General features: G+C 43.0%; 1 protein-coding gene across 2 annotated transcripts in view; it reads left to right on the top strand.

Annotated features, from left to right (window-relative positions):
- Positions 1-11,364, top strand: part of SMPX (small muscle protein X-linked) — a 52,676-nt gene extending 41,312 nt beyond the window's left edge. For both annotated transcript variants that reach the window (XM_036440026.2, XM_036440027.2), the window contains exon 5: positions 10,936-11,364. The gene's annotated coding sequence lies outside the window, so the exon portion shown is untranslated. The remainder of the gene's footprint in view (positions 1-10,935) is intronic.
- The last annotated feature ends 10,966 nt before the right edge of the window (positions 11,365-22,330 follow it).

The following is a 22,330-nucleotide window of genomic DNA, read 5'->3' as shown; positions in this document are numbered from 1 at the left end:
TATTTTTGGCTGTAGGTTCTTGCTATTCATCACCTTGAATATTTCTTGCCATTCCCGTCTGGCCTGCATGGTTTCTGTTGAGAAATCAGCTGACAATCGTATGGATGCTCCTTTATAGGTAACTACCTGCTTTTCTCTTGCTGCTTTTAATATTCTCTCTTTGTCTTTTGCTCTTGGAATTTTAATTATGATGTGTTTTGGTGTGGTACTCTTTGGATTCCTTTTGTTTGGGGTTCTGTGTGCTTCCTGGACTTGTAAGTCTATTTCTTTCCCCAGGTGGGGGAAGTTTTCTGTCACTATTTTTTCCAATATTCTTTCAGTATCTTGCTCTCTCTCTTCCAGGGCTCAGTTTTAATACTATTTCTGAAAAGCCTTTTCATAAAGTTCTTTAAAGTGGATAAAGCATTCACCGTTTCCTATGTTTGACCCGTCACAGCAGAGCCCATCACCAGGAAGTAGTGGGTTGCCATCACTTATCTTATTGTCTGCCTTTCCTTCTAGATGTTCAGTCTCCTGAAGGGAGGTAACTTGTCCACTGGTGTATCTACAGAACCTAAAACATTGTCTGGCATATAATGCAACTAAAATAACACCAGGCATCTGGTTCCACCGTTAAGACAATTTAAGCACAGAGCCTCACCTAAAAGAAGCAGACTCCTGGATAAAGACAGAGAACAGACTGAAAGCTATCAGGTGGGAGGAGAATGGGGGCTGAGTGAGATGCGTGAAGGGATTAAGCAAAGAAAAGAAGAAAAACTCTGCCCTAACCAGTTTTGCTCAGTGGATAGAGCGTCGGCCTGTAGTATGAAAGGTCCCAGGTTCGATTCCAGTCAAGGGCATGTACCTTGGTTGCGGGAACATCCTCAGTGGGAGGTGTGCAGGAGGCAGCTGATCGATGCTTCTCTCTCATTGATGTTTCTAGCTCTCTATCCATCTCCCTTCCTCTCTGTAAAAAATCAATAAAGTATATTTTTAAAAAAAGAAGAAAACCTCATAGAAACAGAAAACAGTATGGTGATTCCAGAGGGAAGGAGGGTGGGGGGAGGTAGAAGTCAGTATAGGAGGGATAAATGGTGATAGAAGGAAACTTGACATTGGGTGATAAATATGTAATACAATATACAGATGATGCATTATAGAATTATATACCTGAAACCTATGTAATTTTATTAATCAATGTTACCCCAATAAATTCAATTAAAAAAGAAAACTTTATAATCTTAGAAAAAAGAAACAAATTGACAGCCAAAAATGGGCTCAAAAAAGAATGCAAATATTCATCTAAGAGACATTTACATTGTAAAGCACACAGTTAAACTACCTAAAAATCACCTTGTCAGCCCAAAGATTCCTTTATCCTAAAGACTTCTTAGCCCAAATTTCTCTTCATTATTTTCCCCATATCCAGTTTTCCAGTGATTGTCCCAGTCCTTTTTTTTCTGTAATTTTTACTCTAGTCACACACACACACACACACACACACACACACACTATATATATACAATATATATATATGTGTGTGTGTGTGTGTGTGTGTGTGTGTGTGTATATATATATATATATATATATATATATATATATATCTCCTCATCCAAGGATATTTTTTATTGATTTTTTAGAGAGAGAGGAAGGGAGAAAGAGAGAAACATCAATGTGAGAGAGAAACATTGATCGTTTGTCTCCTGTACGTATACCAACTGGGGATTGAATTTGAAACCTGGTTATACGCCCTGACTGGGAATGGAACCCACAACCCTTCAGTGCATGGGTCGACACTCAAACCAATTTAGTCACACCAACCAGGGCTTATTCACTCATTGTAATTCTCCTCTGCACCCATTTAGAGCTCCGCCAACCACCAGCTTGAGGTGAAGATGACAATGACTGAATCTTGCTTGGAAGGCAGAGGGGGATGAAGGAATGTTCTCACTTATAAGCTTTTTGTGGGTCTTTATCTCCAAATAAATAGTAATAATAAATGCACATTTATTGAGTATTTACTATGTGGGAGGCGTCTTGCTAAATGCTTTAATATGCTTTCCTCACAATAATCCCATGAGCTTGATACTATAATTTTCCTATACTTCGGAAGGACACTTGCCCCAGGTGGCACAGCTGAGAAGCAGGAGAGCTGGGATCTGAAGGCAGGACCTGCACAAAAATGTGTCCACAGCAGGCACTCAGTCAACTTTTGTTAAATGTATACGCAGGATCCGCCCAGGAAACAGCCTGGAGACCGGCAAGGCAGGAGCATTATAGCAATTTCTCTGATTGTTGCAAGCATATGTCAAAGCTTTATTTCAAAGTTGCTTCAGGGGTCTTCAAAAAACCAGCTCAAAAACTTAGAATAGGAAGAAAATGCGGTTAGATAATACTGTAAGGCCAGGTACAAGAGGTCATTAAACAATGTGACAAGGCTTATTGAGTGAGGCGAGCAAACCTAATTTCCCAGAAGGGGCTCTGCATCTCATAGTTCATCAGAAAATCCCTCGTATGTTTTTACCAAAAATGCTTTCCAGAAGGGGCCACTCATCGCCCCAGAGCACAAAGCTGTCGCGGTACCTCAGGACCGTAGCCATTTGGGCGGATAACTCTTTGATGTGGGGCGATTCTGGGTACCACTGTAGGATGCTTAGAGCAACACTGTCCCCTATGCACAAGATGCTAGTGGCACCACCTCCTCCTGGTTATAGTAACCAAAACCATCTCCATGTATCACCAATTGTCCAGCAGGGGGAAGATGTGGCCTACTGCCCTCCATTGAAAACCACTGCTTTAGACCCTTGATCCTCAGTGTGGTCCATAGACAAACAACAGCATCTTTTTGGGGGTTTGCTAGAAAAGCACAGCCCAGGTCCACTCCAGACCTCCTGAACCAGAATCTGCAATTTAACAAGACATCGGACAAGCGCTTGCTTCTATTAATATGTCCTCCACTGTGGCTGTACATCAAAGGCTTAGGGAGTTTTAAAAAAATACTGATTCCAGCCCCAGGGATTCTCACGTCATTGGTATGGGGCATCCTTTGCTCTGGGAGTTTTCAAAACTCTCTAGGTGATTCTAATGTGCAGCCAATTTGAGCTCCTGTTCTGTGTGGTTAAAAAAAAACAAAAACCTCACAACTGTGGGAGTGATTTATAATAGTCTATAAAAAAGACCCCACACTTCCAAAGTGGCTAACCAACCTTTAAAATACTTGTGGGGATGATTTAGGGGGAAAATGAAGTCATTGATTAAGCTTCCCCAGACAGCATTTTAAAGAAGGCAGAGCTATCAAAATCATCCCACAAAACCTTGCCGATTAAAAAAATTCTGTACTTGAAAAAAATTAAATAGAACACTCAATCAAGAAAATTGCTTTGCATGAAATGTACAATTATGTAAAGAGCCCATGCAAGTTGGGAAGCAAAATGCTAACACCTTAATAAATAAACAGAAAACGGAAATGAGCTCACAATTCTCAAAAGTGGTTGTGTAATTAGTAGAGATGCATGAGAAAATGTACAGCCGCACTAGTAATCAAAGAGATGCTCAAAAAAACATAGTTATTAATTTCCCTCTAATAAAATTCACAGAGATGAGTGGAAAAATGATAATAAAATAGACACTTGTTAATTCTTTCAATGGATGTTGAGTGTCCACTGTATAGCAGGCACTATACTGGCATGGATGATGAGGATATGGGTCTTTGTAAACAGAGAGAGGCCCAAACCAGTTTGGCCTAGATCAGAGGTTGGCAAACTCAAATACCAACAGTACAACAATTGAAATTTCTCTTGAGTTAAACTTCTTCTAATGCCACTTCTTCAAAATAGACTCACCCAGGCTGTGGTATTTTGTGGAAGAGCCACATTCAAGAGGCCAAAGAGCCACATGTGGCTCGCGAGCCTCAGTTTGCCAACCACTAGTGTAGGGGAAAGAGCTTCAGACAGGCTTTTAATTCTGGACCAGCCATTAACTAGCTGTGTGACCTTGGACAAGTGACTCAATCCTCTGAATTTTAATTTCCAAATTTCTAAAATGAGAAATACTGAAACTCTAGTTCCATTTACTTTTGAAAGTAGTTTTACTATTTTAGAAGATTATGAAATGTTATAGTTATATCTTTGCCTGATGGTGCATCAAAGGTCAGGTTTTTATTGGATTCTGAATCTTTGGGTCACTCATTACCACCATCTTTCTATATAAAAGGCTAATATGCTAAGTGTCCCTCCTACCCTCCAACTGGTCTTTATGACATGCAATGACCACCAGGGGGCAGATGCTCAATGCAGGAGCTGCAGAGCTGCAATGACTTGGCAGTGGCGGTTCTCAGGTGATGCACCCTGAAACAAGAGAGGAGGGAGCCCAATCCCTTACCGGGCCTGATTCCACCTTTGGCTGTGGGTTATGTTGTTGCTGGGGCACTGTCAGCCCCGAATCTGGTTACTGAACACTTACATTTGTATTCCAAACCTTGTACGACAGCAACTTTGCAGAGTGCCCTCTCACACTCTGGGACCCCTCAGGGGATGTTGGAGAGCCGGTTTCAGCTGATCCCCACAGGCCAGGCTAATGGACCCCACCTGTCAAAGGGACCCCATAGACACCCTTTGAGCCATGGCACCACCCCAGGTGTGGCCAGCTGGGGAGGGAGAACAGGAGGTTGGCTTCAGGCATGTCCAGCCCTCTCACCCAGTCCCGTCCTGCTGGCCACTTCTAATTAATTTCATTTCAATGTGCATGAATCTGTGCACTGGGTCACTAGTTATTACTATAAAAACACACAACTGAGCAAAGTCTATCTGTTGTAAGGTGATCACCATGACAATGTGCTTTCCTGAATGCCTTCCTGGAAAGAAGTAGGGAGGCCTACATTAGTTTCATAGGTTCTGTTAGCTTCATTTTAAGGAACTGGTTTTCTATTTGGATGTTCCAGAATCCCTGGCTGCTACAGACTGTTTCTAGACAGTTCTAAGAGGATGCTGGGTATTTCTCATGTAAGCACCATTGTCTTTAGACCTCAATACCTTGGGCCTGACAAACAAAGAAGGGTTTCACTATCTTTAGAAACTCTGAGAACCTCAGTTAAGATAGCAATCACCTTGACTTATTTATTACTTTGGGGTCCCCTGGGCATTATTGAGCTGTGTTTCACTAGTGAAATCTTGGGTCAGCATTTCCCAAGTGAAGTCAATGGCCCTTTTATAAATAGGAAGTTGTGCTCTGAAGGATGGTGAGAAATTGACCACAAAACCAGGATCCGCCAGTGGTCTTGATTATGCCCCATTTTCCACCAAGATCTCCCCAAATCCAATGTTATCACAGCTTTTAGCCCCCAGCTCTGACTTGATATTTGATATAACAAATTCTCAATACAATAGGATTAAAAAAAACCCAAAACCTTTTGAACTTACTTTAATCTGGACCTGCAACTTGCCTTTGCCGTAAGGTGACTTCTAGTCTCCACCTCCAGCACATAACACTACTTGAATCTTGATTTCAGGAGCAGAATATGCCCCCTCAAAAAAGCCCCACTTTGTGTGACTCACGCCTTTCATGCTTTTACTAGGTATTGGTGGAGACATTTTAATTTTTATGTTAGCCACACAAGGCTTTATGCACAAAAGCCAAAAGCCAATTTTGGTGGATGCTTCATAGTCTAAGACAAGTTTTGGAAGTTCTTATTTCGAGTGTTCTTTCTTTTATTTTCTGAGTGGCTGTTTGGGATACCAGAAAGAACTCTGAGTCTGGAGTTGCCTGGGTGCAATTCCAGGCTGTGCACTCTCTGTCTTCTGATTTTGATGGGTGAGGTTCTCAGGAGCCTTAGTTGTAGCTTGCACTGCTTTCCTCTTCACACGGTCATGACGTGCATGGGACAATGTGTGTGAATGTGCTTAATAAACCAGAAGGCCCCACCAATGCCTTCTAACAAGCTCCAAAGCATCAACCAGTTTGCTCTGGGGGCAGGGCTGGCTGTTGCATATGCAACTGGACAGAACATGGGCATGGCCTTTCTCTTGACTACTTACTTGAGTGTCACTGTGTTTATGGTTCTATGATTTAGCACCACGTAGGATGAAATAATCATTGTACTGCCCCTGAGTGCGTGTTGAAAGGACAAAATGCAGACAAGTGTTGAATGGAGTCTATTTCGTAAGTGATGTACGTGGGGCCATGGCGATCATGTAAGTAACACAGCTATAAATGGGTCATAGCAAAGCGTAAACATCACATGCTCCTCAGCCTGGACATAGGGTGATACAGGGAGATAGTGGGCATATCACCTCTTCACCAGCCAAGGTGAGCCTTTCCCAAACTAGAAGTGAGGCTTCTGTGTCTTTTGGTTTTGGGTACAAAAGGTGGCTGGGGTATCTGGAGAGTGACTTTTTAGCAGGGTGCCTCGCATTCCTCTTTGCTCTCACAAATGTCTCCCATGGGAGAACAGGACACAGGAGAAGAGCTGACAGCTGGTGTCTAGGCAGCATAGCAGCGTGGCCCGGGATACCACCCAACACACTTGCATTCCAACAACCTGACAAACAAGTGAGCTTTCCAGCCTGGGCAATTTTAGCTCTGGATCCCTTCCCATTGTTCCAAGTTCTAAATTTGAGCACTGACCCAGGTCCCTGGATTCTTGGATTCTTGTATTTCAGTAACACATAGCCAATTGGAGTACACACTGAGTCCCCCAAGGCCAAGGACAGAAATGCTAGTCCTCTGGGGGCTTTGAACTTCTGGAAGGTCCTTGTGTGACCTTATCCATCATCAGTGTCCTGGGTGGCTAGGCCCTCTGGGATTCTACTGGGACCTGGGAGAGGGGAGCTGGCGAACGTGTGCAGGGTGGTCTGCAGAAAGCCAACTGCAATGACTGCTCCATTCCTTCTACTGCCTCCTGCTTCGCTCTTTCTATAAGGAAGAATGGGGTTCACTTTGTAGATTGAATGAGGTAACGGTGTAAAGCCAGTGGTGGCATGCCTGGCACAGAGTAGATATTCAAAACCGGCAACATCACCATCAGCTACCTGCTCCTTCACCTCCACATAGAGTACAGGCTGACGGCACTGGTCCAGTTCCCCCCTCTTCAGCCAGGTTCCCAGGCTTCCCTTAGGTCACAGACATACTGAGCAAAGGGGAAGAACACTGTTTCCTTGGGCCAGTGTGACATAAAGAGTCCCATGCTTTTGCTTTTTAAAATAATATAGCCACCTTGGTGATCCAGGCAAAGTGAATAAAGGTTTGTCTATGTTTTCAAAACTGTCTCAAAGTCAGAGAGGTCCATAAGCTGAACCAGTCGGGAGGGGCACCTTAAGGCTTTTATTTTTAATTTTAAAATATATTTTATTGATTATTTTACAGAGAAGAAGGGAGGATAGTTAGAAACATCCATGAGAGAGAAACATCGATCAGCTGCCTCCTGCACATCCCCCACTAGGGATGTGTCCACAACCAAGGTACATGCCCTTGACTGGAATCGAACCTGGGATCCTTCAGTCCGCAGGCTGATGCTCTAACCACTGAGCCAAACCGGTTAGGGCACCTTAGGGCTTTTATACAGTCACTGTAGAGTTGTTGCAAATGGCTCATCCTAAATTTCATAGGATAGCCATAAATTCACTACCTGGGATAGACAGGTGGTGGTCAAAATCCATTACCAAGCCTGTTACGGAAATGGTTCCCACTTCTGGGTTGCAGATGGTGCTTCACAGTCTGGCCACTTCTCGGAGAGAAATCACACCTCATAGAACATGCTTCAGTGACAATGTGCAATGAATCATCATCACCCCTTCGGTGCCGCTCAGAGAAGCCGAAGGAATGTCTCAGCTTCAGGGCAGCTCATCATGGCCTCTCGCTTAGCCAGACACTGGCCATATGTCACCCAGGACAGCGACTACAGCAGGAAAATGACTTGAGCACACACAAGCTGTCATGGGGCTATGGCAGATCCATAACACCATGAGGGACTAGCACATCACGTCAACACTCCTGATTTACTGCATCTGTTGCCCCTTGCCCATCCCTGCTGCTTAACATTGGAGAATGTGGGTTTGGCTGTAACTCCAACTTCAGTTCTTATCCTCTTCTCACTGCTCCAGTGGTCCAACTCATCAGCCCACAGCCCCTGCTATGTGTCAGGTGCTGTGATAGGCAATGTGATGTCTAAAAGAGTAGGTCATGTTCACACCCTTCAGAAGGTCACAGCCTAGAGGCAGTACAGCTATGACAGGAGAGCTATGAGAGAAGATTATGCTTATTGGAAAATAATTACAATGCAACATGCTACAGGAAGAGACATGGAGGAGATTTTAGTAAAAAGTTATAAGCAAAGGGAGAGAGGCCTGAAGGCTCTTGTTATGTTACAGAAACAGTAAGTGACCAGCAAACTCAGTGTACAGTGTATGAGTTAAAGGGGTCAGAGACAGGCCCACATGTTGGGCCAGATGAGGCTGTAGAGTTGCTGGTCAACAACATGCATTTCACCTGGAAATCCTGGACTGGGGAGGAGGTGGTATCTTGCTTCCTCTTGGGGACTGGCATGGACTAAAAATTGAGTTTCTAAAAAATGCTAGAGTTCAGCAGGCTTGGCTCAGTGGTTGAGCATCGACCTATGAACCAGGAGGTCACAGTTCAATTCCCAGTCAGGGAACATGCCTGGATTGATATTTCTATCTTTCTCCCTCTCCATTCCTCCTTGAGATAAATAAAAACATACATATTTAAAAAATATATTTTATTGATTTTTACAGAGAGGAAGGGAGGGGGATAGAGAGTTAGAAATATCGATGAGAGAGAAACATCGATCAGCTGCCTCCTGCACACCCCGTACTGGGTATGTATCTGCAACCAAGGTACATGCCCTTGACTGGAATTGAACCTGGGACCCTTCAGTCTGCAGGCCGACACTCTATCCACTGAGCCAAACCGGTTTCAGCTAAAAACATATTTTTAAAAAATGCTAGAGAAATATAGAAGAGCCTGTGCTAACTGCTGATGATAATGGTTTTCAGTTCTGAAATGAAAAATACCTTCTACCTTTCCCACTGGTTCGAGAACAATCCAAACCTTCCCTGTTAGTGGAGTGGACGCAGCTCAAGTTTGGGTACTTAAGTTCAAATCCTAGCTTTGCTATTTACTGGTAAGGAGACGTTGAGATACTCTGCTAAATGACACAACAGGCTTTGTAATCTCTAGAGAAACACACAGCACAGCAAAGCTTTTGAAAAGATCTCTACTATAGAGTTCTCCTCAGGGCTCAGCAGCCAAAACTGGGGCCCATGCCACCCTAGCGGTAAGAGAGCCTGACAAGTGTAGTATTTGATGAGTGCAATAAAGAACAAGGGTGAAAGTAGCTGTGGGTGGATATGGAGAGAGCCACGCCACAGTGTCTGCCACAGCGGGGAGGGGGGGGATGACTTGTCTGTGGAGTTTTCTTTCTTCAACCATTTGTAATAGGAAAAAAATGTGAACATTCCATCTCCCTCCCTTCCTCCTTTCCTCCCTCCTTTCCTTCTTCCTTTCCTCCCTCCTTCTCTCTCTCTCTCTCTCTCTCTCTCTCTCTCTCTCTCTCTCTCTTCCTTTCTTCTTGTTAATCCTCACCTGAGGATATTTTTTCCATTGATTTTTAGGGAGAGTGGAAGAAAGAGGGAAAGACAGAGAGAAATATCGATGTGAGATAAACACATCAATTGGTTGCCTCCTGCAGGAGCCCCGACCTAGGCCTAGGCTGGGGAGAAGCCTGTAACTAAGGTACATGCCCTTGACCAGAATCGAACCCAGGAACCTTTCATCTGCAGGACAACACTTTATCAACTGTCCAGGGCTGAGCATTCCATTTATTATCAATAGAAAAGGTTCAACCCATTCACATAAGGGAAGACACACAATTAATGACGATAAAGAAAAATGAAAAACAAATGTGTAAATAATGTCCCATGATGCCTGGTTACGTTACAAGAGCTTTCAAAAGAGAAATAGCTCCCTATCAATGAGCTTTTGCTGCATAACCAACTACCCCCAAATCCAATGGCTTAGGACAAAATCATTCTTATTCCGCCTCATATGTTTGGGGCCCAGCTGGTCTAAACTGGGATCACTTATGCGTCTATGGCAGCTGGGGACTCTGGGATAGATAGGGTTTGGTTGGGACACATTAGCTGGGGTGGCTCAGCTCCACATGTTTCTTGTCCTTCTGGGATCATCAGGTTAGCTTGGGCATACCCTGCTCCTGGTAATGGCAGAAGCACAACAGAATAAACAAAAACATGTGATACCTCTTGAGGCTTAGGCTCCGAACTGGCACACCATCACTCTGGCCTTATTCTGTTGGCTGAAATAGGCCAAACTCAGACATGAGAAATGATTCCTCAGCCACAATAGCAGAATACTAAAAGGCGCCATGGCCATGGAGCTGGGTATAGGTAGGGGAGGAGCACGGGAGCCATGATTGCAAATTGACCACAGGCATGGAAGGTCTTACAAGTCATAAACATATTATAATTCTTCAGAGGGAAGCTGTCCTAATATAGTTTGAATTTAAATCAATAGAGCCAAACTTTATGATTATACTTTCTACTCACAGTTCACTTTATTTATTTTAAAATATATTTTTATTGATTTTTTACAGAGAGGAAGAGAGAGGGATAAAAAGTTAGAAACATCAATGAGAGAAAATCATCGATCAGCTGCCTCTTGCACAGCCCATACTGGGGATATGCCCACAACCAAGGTACATGCCCTTGCCTGGAATCGAACCTGGGACCTTTCAGTCCGCAGGCCAACTCTCTATCCACTGAGCCAAACCGGTTTCGGCTCACAGTTCACTTTATATTCATCGAATCGAGAGATGAAGTGTTCAAGTTCGACTTTGACTTGTACCTATTATACCGATTTACAATCTGCCCCTAAAAATATCTCATGAAAACTAAACTAATGCTTTCTTTGGTTTCTCTTTTACAGGCATGATGTGAAGAACTGAAGAGTGAGAGAATAGGTTAAAATGAAAATAGCTCACTAAAAATTTTATATATTTGTATGAAGATTATGAACCTCCTGAATGCCTGAGACTAGCAGAAACGTCCTGTTTGTACATTTATATCTCTTCCTTCTAGTTGGCTGCACTTCATACTTCAATTTGTTTTCATGTTTGGCACCTTATAGAACACATAGTTCAAGAATCCACCTCCTGGATGGTGTAGTTTTGAGGAAGAATATAATTTTACAGAGAGGGATATGGTCATATGCATAACAGTGATTGTGATTGGAAGCTCTATATGCTACTTCCCACACTATTTTGGTCATTATTTGGAATGTATTTTAGTTCTTCACCTTCTAAATTATGTCAATAAAGTTTTTATGAGTTCAATAAATATGCAAGTAAATGTAAAATATGAATCAAGACTAATTGATTTTCAAAACTTTGGAGAGCTACATATTCCCCCACATGGACAGAAATCCTATATAATAAAAGCCTAATATGCTAAGTGTCCTACCATTCGTTCGACCTTTAAACCAGACACTATGATGCACACTGACCACCAGAGGGTAGATGCTCCGACTGGTAGGTTAGTTTGTTGCTGGGGTTTGGCTGATGCGGACTGGGTGAGATGGGTCAGACACACCCTGGAGCCCTCCTAGGGTCCCGCCCCGCCCCGATTGTGCATCTGTGCGTTCCCTCAGCCTGGCCTATGGACATCCCCCGAGGGGTTCCAGATTGCGAGAGGGCAGAGGGTAGGCCGAAAAACTCTGTGCACCAAGCCTCTAGTGAGATATAAGAGCCAGTCAAACCCCATGTTGCCTAACTGGGGGCTGGTCATTCTGAATTATTTGGTACGGTGGGCAAAACTATAGCTGACTGATCAGTGCAAATGAAGTTAAGTATTGCCTAAGGAATTGGTCATCACTGATATTCTTCCTGCAAGGAAAATCTTATAGTGAGTGCATTTTACTTCTATAGAGGCTCAGAAATTCTCTTTGCCCAGATGGGATAGAGTTCATTACAAGGTACTACGAAATAAATCTGAGTGATTAGAACAAAAGAGAGGGACAGATCATAACTTAGTTGTCCTAAGAAAGATGAACCGTATCACCTGCTGCTAAGATAGAGATTCTCTATGAAACTTAAATCAATGGCCAACATGATCATAAACAAGAAGGAATCATCCCTGCCCCTCTAGAGTTTTCTGATCTTCCTAAGATCACCAGGCAACTTTATATTATGAAGATTTGAAGGACCAGGTTCTTAGGACCACACTGTTTTAAAGGCAAGTGTGTCAGCTACCTGGTATATAGAGATGCCGACACCATGGCTTTTATCCTTTTCTCAGTGCCCGCCATTAAAAAATCAGATGTATTCTAAGCATCTCAGGCAAAACTGAGACTTTAGCTCTTCAGTTTTCTAGAGATCAGCTTCCCAAAGCAGGACTATCACTGTGCACACGTGACTGGCTGCAATTTCAGTGGGGTCTGAGGGGTTCTGGTTTTTCTGAGCAAGTGCCCACCTGATCATGAGTATCAGATATTTCACTGGAATGTGGCTTATCCTGGTGAGCTCAATCTAATATAGATGTACAGGGAATATCAATGAGAACCAAATATGCCAGCTTGATCACGTGAGCAGAGCAGGTTCTAAATATTAGAGCATTGTGTTGCCATGGGCCATGCCATGCCTTCCTAATGAGGCGAGTTAGACAGGGTTACAAGATTTACCTCAGTGTTCCCTTTGTTTATCTAAACCAATAAAAGAGAAAAATGCTAAGTGACCGCACATTCACTACGCCCACAGCCAATCAGAGCGAATGTGCAAATTAATCCAACAAAGATGGAAGTTAATTTGCATATGTTGAGGGAGGGAGGAGTGAAGACTGAGGACAGTATAGAAGGAAAAGGGAGGGAAAAGGGAAAGCAAGACTGCTGCCAGAGGGAAAGCATGGGCAGGGCAGGCAGCCGTGGAGACTGCTTGCAGGAATCTTCCTGCAACAGGCACCTAGTATATAAATAAATCCATATTCAGTTTCAATTCTGGCTTAATGTTATCAAAACTGCCCTCATATTTTCATGCAGTTCTCCAAGTCAAATTTGCAGCATAATACCAGAGTCATTAGACAAAGTCAATGGATTTTTTTTGAGGGTTTTCTGTTTAATATATATTTCTCCTTGCTGTTAAGGCTCAAAATCACTGTATGTGGGATTTAGCAAGTTCTATATCCCATCATTGTTGAACAACACATATAACATATGAAAAGAGAAACTTGGTGTTTAAGTCATAATTATAAAAAATTCACATTTCACACTAAATGGTTCTTTAAAAACCCACCCATCATGTTGAAACAGCCTTGTTTTTTATATGGGTTTGTCAACTAATTATTACACATATTTCCCATTAAGGAAAACAAGGTACAACTAGTTGAAATACATTAGGACAGAGAGAAAATTATAAACAATGCTGGAGTATTTAGAGTAAAGTATACAACAGCCAGTATACACTGAGTGGCCAAATTATGATGATCTCTGAACGCATGATAATCTGGCCACTCAGTATAGACTGACCAGGGTTGGGATTTTAAAATAATATTTTCCATGAATAAGCCTGCATTGTGGGTAGTTAGAAAGAAGCAGAGGACTTACTAGCCAGAGGCTGGGGGCCACGATCTCAGGGTCCCTTGACATATCAAGATTTGAAAGCTTACATGGAGTGGCCGGGTTATTATGCGTTCAGAGATCATCATAATCAGGCCATATAGTGCACATACTGTAACCCAAGTATGTCAAACTCTCCGTCTGTGGGCCACATGCCTTGCTGGTACCAACTATAAGATAGTAGGCTGACATAAGATACTAGGCCAACTATAAGATACTAGACTGACAGGCAAGGATTCTGAGTACAGTAGTCACTCTGTCCACAATGACTGGCTGCTGTCTCTGTTGCGGGCTCTGTACTAAGTGCTGGGAGAAACACACACATCCAGCCAGCCAATCACCTACCTTCAAACACGTTCCCCCCCCCCCCCCCGTGTTGTGCTTGAGGCACCAATGAGAGAAGGCCCCACAGGATTTGGAATTGTGTGGGATACTTGAAAAGCTTCTCCTTTTGGAAAAGAGGGCCATCTGGAACAAGCAAGGCTTTTAAGAATCTTCGAAACCACTCATTTTGTGATCTTTACATTTCAAGAGCACAGATGGGAAGGTTTAGCTTCTCTTCCTGAGTAGGTGAGTGACACAGCAGAGTTTTAAAAGTTAGGCCCAGGGCATGGGGAATGATATTTTGCCAAATGCATCCCTCATTTTTCTTTTCTTTTTAAAAAATATATTTTATTGATTTTTTACAGAGAGGAAGGAAGAGGGATAGAGAGTTAGAAACTTCGATGAGAGAGAGACATTGATCAGCTGCCTCCTACACACCCCGTACTGGGGATGTGCCCCATAACCAAGGTACATGCCCTTGACCGGAATCGAACCTGGGACCTTTCAGTCCACAGGCCGATGCTGTATCCACTGAGCCAAACCGGTTTCAGCCATCCCTCATTATTCACTACAGCAGTCAGAGGATTTGTGATTGGGTCCATATCAGGATCACTACTAATTGGAATGTACCATCCTGTGAAACCTCCTCTCCTCCATTCTTGGGATGATGTAGAATTAGAGTCCTCCCTCTGAAATAAAACATGGAAAAAAATCCCATGATTCTTTAAGGGAACAGGACTTAGTGGATTTAAGGACTACAGGTTGATCAATTATCAATAATACTACCCTGTTTCCCCGAAAATAAGACAGTGTCTTATATTAATTTTTGCTCCCAAAGATGCGCTAGGTCTTATTTTCAGGGGATGTCTTATTTTTCCATGAAGAAGAATACGGTACACATTTATTGTTAAATGAAAATAAAGGAAATTTATTACCTGTATACGGTACGGTAGTACGGAAGTTGTCAACACAAACCAGACAAACTGTGAATCCTATAGTATCAAGAATTTACTCATTTATTCAATGACAATCATGTCATCATCTCTGGAACATCATCATAACAATCCAATTCCTGAATTTCCTGGTGAATTTCTTGTGACTCCATTTCTTTCAGAATCAGTGTACCAAATCTCTCATGTTTAGCCTAGGGGGGGCCTTATTTTCGGGGGATGCCTTATATTTCACTCAGAAGGAAACCTGTAAGTAGGTCTTATTTTCGGAGGATGTCTTATTTTCGGGGAAACACGGTAGTTCCCTTTGAAGATGTGTGGTTTTATCTCATTGCTTTACAACAGAGCTTGAAACAGAAACTGCCTTTATCTTGATAATGAATGCTCCCTTGGGATTTTTAACCTGATGCCGGATATTTGCATCCGTGTGACCCACAGATAGTTCTTTGCCTCGCAGACCATTAATGAAAAGTCTGCTTCTCCTAAGAGGATTTATCATGACATTCAGACACGATTGTGTATTAAGTCAACAAGCCATGCTCAGAGCAACCACTACAGGATAATGCAACTCACCAGCATGTCTGTCGCTAGGCAAAGAAAGCCCTTAGCGTTCATACACCGAGTTCCTTTTATCTCTAAGCAAACGGCCAGACCTGCTTAGATCCCACATTGAAGGCAAATCACACTGTCAAAAAAGATGCTGGTTATAAAACAGGGGATTCAGCTATAACGTTAAGTCTTAAGAACACAGTCTTGAAGGTATTGTTCAGAGAAAGAAAAACAAACTCAATGAAACAATCATTTTCAGATTTTTGGCCTCATATCCCTCAGCCCTATGATTGTTTATTATAGGACACTTGAAAAGCTTCTCCTAACATTGGACTTCTCTGTAAAATAATTCAGTGCCACCCCCCACTGGGAGAGACTGTGCTATCAGATAACAAGGGTATCACAGGGAGCAGCCCTTCTTGGGTTCAGTGAGGATATATTCAAGATGCAGATTCCAGAGGAAAAGGGCGTTCTCTAATTGGGCTTTAGAGGCCTGCAGAGGAGCTGCAAAGCAAAAGCAGTTCTGCACTGGACCGCAATTTTCAAACGTGATCGAAAGTTGGGCAGATGGATGGCGAGGAGGTGCGGGCATGGTTTTACCCTGGTGTGCAGGTTGCCTCCGGTCCCTAGACACAAAGAAGGAGGGCTCTAGGCTTCTCTGGAAACTATTCCTGCTCCTTGATATTGCTCACGCATCTATGGCACACTAGATAAGAGCGGGTCCTGGAGGAATTTCTGTTCAGAAGCATTTTGGAACAGATCAACATTCAATCCAATCACCCACACAAGTCACACTGCCTTACAGCTAATGGCAGGCTTCAGGGGAAAAAAGAAAAAGAAAAAAGAAAACCTGGGGAAGGTTTTGTGCTATATTTTTCTAATTTTTTTTTTTTTGCTTCATTTTATACAATACTTTTACACATAGTAAGGTCTTGGGCTCAGACCACCCTCACCCTCCTCACCCAGCCAGAGCTGAGTTTTTCTTTTTTAAAAAAAATATATTTTATTGATTTTTTACAAAGAGGAAGGGAGAGGGATAGAGAGTTAGAAACATTGATGAGAGAGAAACATCGACCAGCTGCCTCCTGCACACCCACTACTGAGGATGTGCCCGCAACCAAGGTACATGCCCTTGACCAGAATCAAACCTGGGACCCTTCAGTCTGCAGGCCCATGCTCTATCCACTGAACCAAACCAGTTAGGGCCAGAGTGAGTTTTTCTGTACTCAGTGGGAGGAGATGAATATTTGAAGGAGCCAGGGGACACATCTCAACGTCTAGGGGGCTGGACACCCAGCATGATGTGGACGTTTCTATTGGAAATCTGGCCTTGGCTACTGAAAGAGTCTGGGTGAATCCAAATGCATTGTAATTTCTTTAAAATAGCATGTTGCATTTATTTAAGTTTGCAGGTAAGGAAATGGGCATAGATCTTTCTAGTGATTAAATAATAACTGTATATACCAAGATGCCTTAAACCTTAAACAAACCAACAAACAAAAACACCATAAAAAACACCCCAAACTTGCCAAAACCAGTTTGGCTCAGTGGATAGAGCGTTGGCCTGCGGACTGAAAGGCCCCAGGTTTGATTCCAGTCAAGGGCATGTACCTTGGTTGCAGGCACATTCCCAGTAGGCGGTATGAAAGAGGCAGCTGATCGATGATTTCTCTCTATCACTCTTTCTTCCTCTCTGTAAAAAATCAATTAAAAAAAACAATTAAAAAATCAATTTTATTAAAAAATAAAACCCAAAACACCCCAAATTTATTTTTTCCAAATCTTGACGTCATTGCCAGGTTATGACCATGATGGCCAAGGAAGGGGAGGGTGGGAGCTCCGTTTGGAGCCCAGGCAAACCATACACACGTAATGTGGGGAATTTGGAAAGAGGAAATAGCCATGAGAGATGTCCCTAATGAGAGACCCACTGGGTTCCAAACTCTGTGCTTAGATCCTGGTTGACTGCTGGTACCCTAACACATAGGATCAACATTTTGGCCCTCCTTACCGATTGCTTACTTCCCTAGATTTTTCCCAGCACGTTTTCTCTACCAGCTTGGGAAAGGACACTCCCTCCTACCCACGTTGCCCTGGAACTGTCCTGTCTGGATAACTGGGCTCTGGCTGTAGATATACCAGATTGAATGTGCCCTTAATTTCCTTGGAGAACATTCTTTCACCGGGGCTTTACCAATATCTGCTCCCATGGAGTCACTCATTCCATTTGGCCCTGGATATAAATTAGAATGCCTAGTGCTTGCTGGAAAATAAACCGTGGGAATTGGCATGTTTTTCAACGAGAGGTCATAGAGAACAGCGCTGGCAACCGCCTATTGTATCACCCCCCAGAACTTTCATTTAAAGGCCAAACAGAGACAATGATCTCTAGCAGATGCACCATTAGGCAAGACCTACATCTGAAAGCTTTGTTGATTCAGACGCTCAGTAATTAAGTCGCGGGCCAGTGAGCACATTATCTGTAATCAAACATGTCCCCGATCAGTGATTAGACAGGCAAACATGTGACCTCACCGAAGGATAGTTATGTAACGATCTCTCAGCCTTGGACATCGTGGTGATGTGCCAACTTTTCATCCCAGCAAATATTTAGGCTGAAATCGCTTGCTGTGCTTCTGGGGATCAGATTTGTAGGACAAGTGACTCTTCCTTGGGAGACCAGACGCATGTGACCTGATTATTGACGCACTGGGAACGCTCCAGAGACCCGGAAACAAGGGGGATGGGTCCAAGAGAGGTAGGCGCCGCACAAAATGTCTGAGGAGCAGCTCTGTGCCACATTCATTTACCCAAACAGAGACATGTCAAAGGATGTCTGTTTTTGAAACGTCAGAGCTTTCTTGCTGCATAAAAGATAGTAAAGAGAAAGGTGTGTAGGAGGGAAGAAGGGAGGGAGGGAGGGGGAGAGAGAGAAACAATGACAGAAAATAAGAGAGGGAGAGAGGGGAAGGCAGAAAATGAAAGTGCTTTTGTTCTTGGAGTCCACGGGGTCACTGAAGAAGATTCTGTGGCTTCTCTGTGGTCTGGCTGAGCGGGGCAAGCCCCATCTGTTCCAAGCTTAATCAAATACTCATCATCTATTTTCTTCTAAAGGGTAAGAAGGATGCATGAGAGCTTCCAAGTGTCCGTGGCCAGGCCAAGCAAGGACTAGAAGATAATCTGGCTTGGGGTGACCCGAGACATCTAAATGTCACATAGTCTCGATGCACATGTGACCTGGAACTGCCCTGGGTGACTCAGACACCAGCCCTTTCTTAATGCCTTGTTTGCTTTCCCTGCCCTGCTGAGATTAACACAGCCACAGCCCACAGAGCAGCGTGAGCAGCCCTCCTTCCAGCCCCAAGGTTCTGCGTGCCATGAGGGCTTAGTATCTGAACTCACATTGAGCTGCACTGAAATCCTGGCTGCTCTGTTAGAAAGAGTGACAATCACTTCAAATGCTGCATGCGCTTTAAAAACCAAAGCAATAGTCATGCCAAAACCTTTTTAACTCAGTGGATGGAGCGTCGGCCTGAGGACTGAAGGGTCCCAGGTTCCATTCTGGTCAAGGGCATGTACCTTGGTTGCGGGCACATCCCCAGTGGGAGGTGTGCAGGAGGCAGCTGGTCGATGTTTCTCTCTCATCGATGTTCCTAGCTCTCTATCCCTCTCCCTTCCTCTCTGTAAAAAAAAAAAATCAAAAAAATCAGTGAAATATATTTAAAAAATAAATAAAAACCAAAGCAATAGTCAATGAGCCTTGATCCAGCACAGGGCCAGAAAGTATTGGAGGAGAGAATATTGCATTGTGGGGTCTCTTCACCTGAGCACTTTCAAAGCTGAGTTTTTGTGCGTGTGTGTGTTTTAAAAAAAATATATTTTATTGATTTTTCACAGAGAGGAAGAGAGAGGGATAGAGAGTTAGAAACATCGATGAGAGAGAATCATCGATCAGCTGCCTCTTGCACACCCCCTACTGGGGATGTGCCGGCAACCAAGGTACATGCCCTTGACTGGAATCGAACCTGGGACCTTTCAGTCCGCAGGCCGATGTTCTATCCACTGAGCCAAACTGGTCCCGGCTCAAAGCTGAGTTTTGATGAGTATTCTGCGGGAGGGCTACCTTGAGGATCGTATATGATAAGTACATAAAAAACTAGGCAAAAATTACCAATAACGACTTAACAATAAATTTAAATATCTAGTGATTTAAACCACAATTCAAATAATTTTGACTTAATTTCAATCCAACACAAACCAGATCCTTCTATGGAAATCAGAAGTTATGATTTGGGTAAATGTCCAGGATAGGAAGAACATCAATAAGTATTTTTTGTTTTTGTTTGCTTCTGTCTTCTTTTCTTCTTCCAGCAGCAGCCTCGGAGACAAGGACTCAAATAAAGGTAGCGTGTTTGAGCAGAGAGGAAAACACCAGTGCAGGGCTGGGGAGGAGAGAGAAAAGGCAGGAAGGCAGCTGAGGAGGGCGCCTGGGAGGCTGTTACCGTTATGGGGAACTGGAGCTCAGTCCTGCAGGGGAAGCTCTGGGATTTTGGAGAGAACACGTGCCCCAGCACAACTCCAGCCCCAGGGAGGGAGCTCAGGTATTTATGCACAAACTGCCCCCCATCACTGATGGAGGGCTGCCCACTGCAGCAGCAGGCAAAGTGCACTTTGCAGGGAAACCCCCCCAAAAAGGAATGCAGTGAATGGCAGGTTGGAAGCTGGGTTATGTGCTAAAATGTAGGAACAAAGGGGATATGGGTGAGGCACGGGGCCCTCACAGCTTCTATGTACAAATGGCTGAAAAATAGAAATTTTTTTTTAAAGAAAATTATTTATTTATTTATTAATATATATATTTTTTATTGATTTTTTACAGAGAGGAAGGTAGAAGGATAGAGAGTTAGAAACACTGATGAGAGAGAGACATCAATCAGCTGCCTCCTGCACACCTCCTACTGGGGATGTGCCCGCAACCAAGGAATATGCCCTTGACTGGAATCGAACTGGGGCCTTTCAGTCGGCAGGCTGATGCTCTATCCACTGAGCCAAACTGGTTTCGGCTATTTTATTGATTTTTTACAGATAGGAATGGAGAGAGAGAGAGAGATAGTTAGAAACATCAATGAGAGAGAAACATTGATCAGTTGCTTCCTGCACACCCCCTACTGGGGATGTGCCTGCAACCAAGGTACATGCCCTTGACCAGAATTGAACCTGGGACCTTTCAGTCCATAGGCTGACGCTCTATCCACTGAGCCAAACCGGTTTTGACAGAATTCTTATTGTAATAGATCACATACACTGACAATGTAACTGGCTAAATATATGTTTTTTACTTTAATCCAGGAAATGAATCATTTCTCGTATTTTCCCGCTAAAAATAAGTGAGGGGCAAGACATTTGGACAGGAAGTCTCAACCTTGTTTTTTTCCTACAAGGGTATGCATGCCCATTTTAAAACAGGGTTGATGATGAAAATAATTTAAAAAACAGAAATTTTATAGAACATACCATGTCAATTAATTTCACAAATATTCCCCCTTCCTGCACATTTTCCAAACTACATTTTCATCATAATGACATAGAGATAAAGCGAGGGAGGCACATATCTATCTATAGTAAATAAATATAGATCTATATAAATAAATGTGTAAATATATCTCTATAAATACAGATAATACTACATGATTAATATTACTTGCTCTCCATATGTAATTAATGTATAAGTTCATCATCACTATGAAGGCTTGTTTTTATTTTTTTAATTTTTTAATTTTTAATTTTTTTAAATACATTTTATTGATTGTGTACAGAGAGGAAGGGAGAGAGATAGAGAGCTAGAAACATCGATGAGAGAGAGTCATCAATCAGCTGCCTCCTGCACACCCCCCACTGGGGATATGCCCGCAACCAAGGTACATGCCCTTGACCGGAATCGAACCCGGGACCCTTCAGTCCCCAAGCCGACGCTCTATCCATTGAGCCAAACCAGTCTCGGCGGCTTGTTTTTATTTTTAAAATAGATGTATTCCATATGAAAACATGCTCAAAGTCACTAATCATCTAAGAGATGCAAATCAAACGAGATACCATCTCACACCTGTCAGAAAGGCCATCATCAAAAAATCAACAAACAACAAGTGCTGATGAGGTTGCAGAGAAAAAGGAGCCCCCGTGCACTGCTGGTGGGAATGCAGACTGGTGCAGTCATTGCGGAGAACAGTATGGTGTTTCCTCAAAAAACTAAAAATGGGACTCCCATTTGACCCAGTGATCCCATGCCTAGGAATATATCCCAAGAAACCAGAAACACCAATCAGAAAGGATATATACACCCCTATGTTCATAGCAGCACAATTCACCATAGCTAAGATCTGGAAACAGCCTAAGTGCCCATCAGCAGATGAGTAGATTAAAAAACTGGGTATATCTATACAATGGAATACTACACTGCTGTAAAAAGGAACTCCTACCATTTGCAACAGCACGGATGGACCTGGAGAGCATTATGCTAAGTGAAATAAGCCAGCCAGAGAAAAATAAATATCACATGATCTCACTCATTTGTGGAATATAATGAACAACATAAACTGATGAACAAAAACAGATCCAGAGACAGAAAAGCATTGATTAGACCGTCAAACCTCAGAGGGAAGGCAGGGGAGGTCAACCAAAGGATTTGTATGCATGCATATAGGCATAACCAATGGACACAGACTCTAGGGGCATGAGGGCAATGGGGGACAAAGACACACATGTAATACCTTAATCGATAAAGAAAAAAAAATTAGATGTGGTCCTAGAAAACCAGTTAATCAGATCCGTATATCTCTTTTCTGCCAAAGCAGCACGTTTTCATCTATTAGGATTTTTAAAAGCTGCAATGAAAC

Source organism: Pipistrellus kuhlii, unplaced genomic scaffold, assembly GCF_014108245.1.
Source record: "Pipistrellus kuhlii isolate mPipKuh1 unplaced genomic scaffold, mPipKuh1.p scaffold_m20_p_16, whole genome shotgun sequence".
In the NCBI taxonomy this organism is placed as follows: Eukaryota; Metazoa; Chordata; class Mammalia; order Chiroptera; family Vespertilionidae; genus Pipistrellus; species Pipistrellus kuhlii.
Note: the sequence above shows the minus strand (reverse complement) of the source record. Positions and strands in the feature narration are given on the sequence as shown.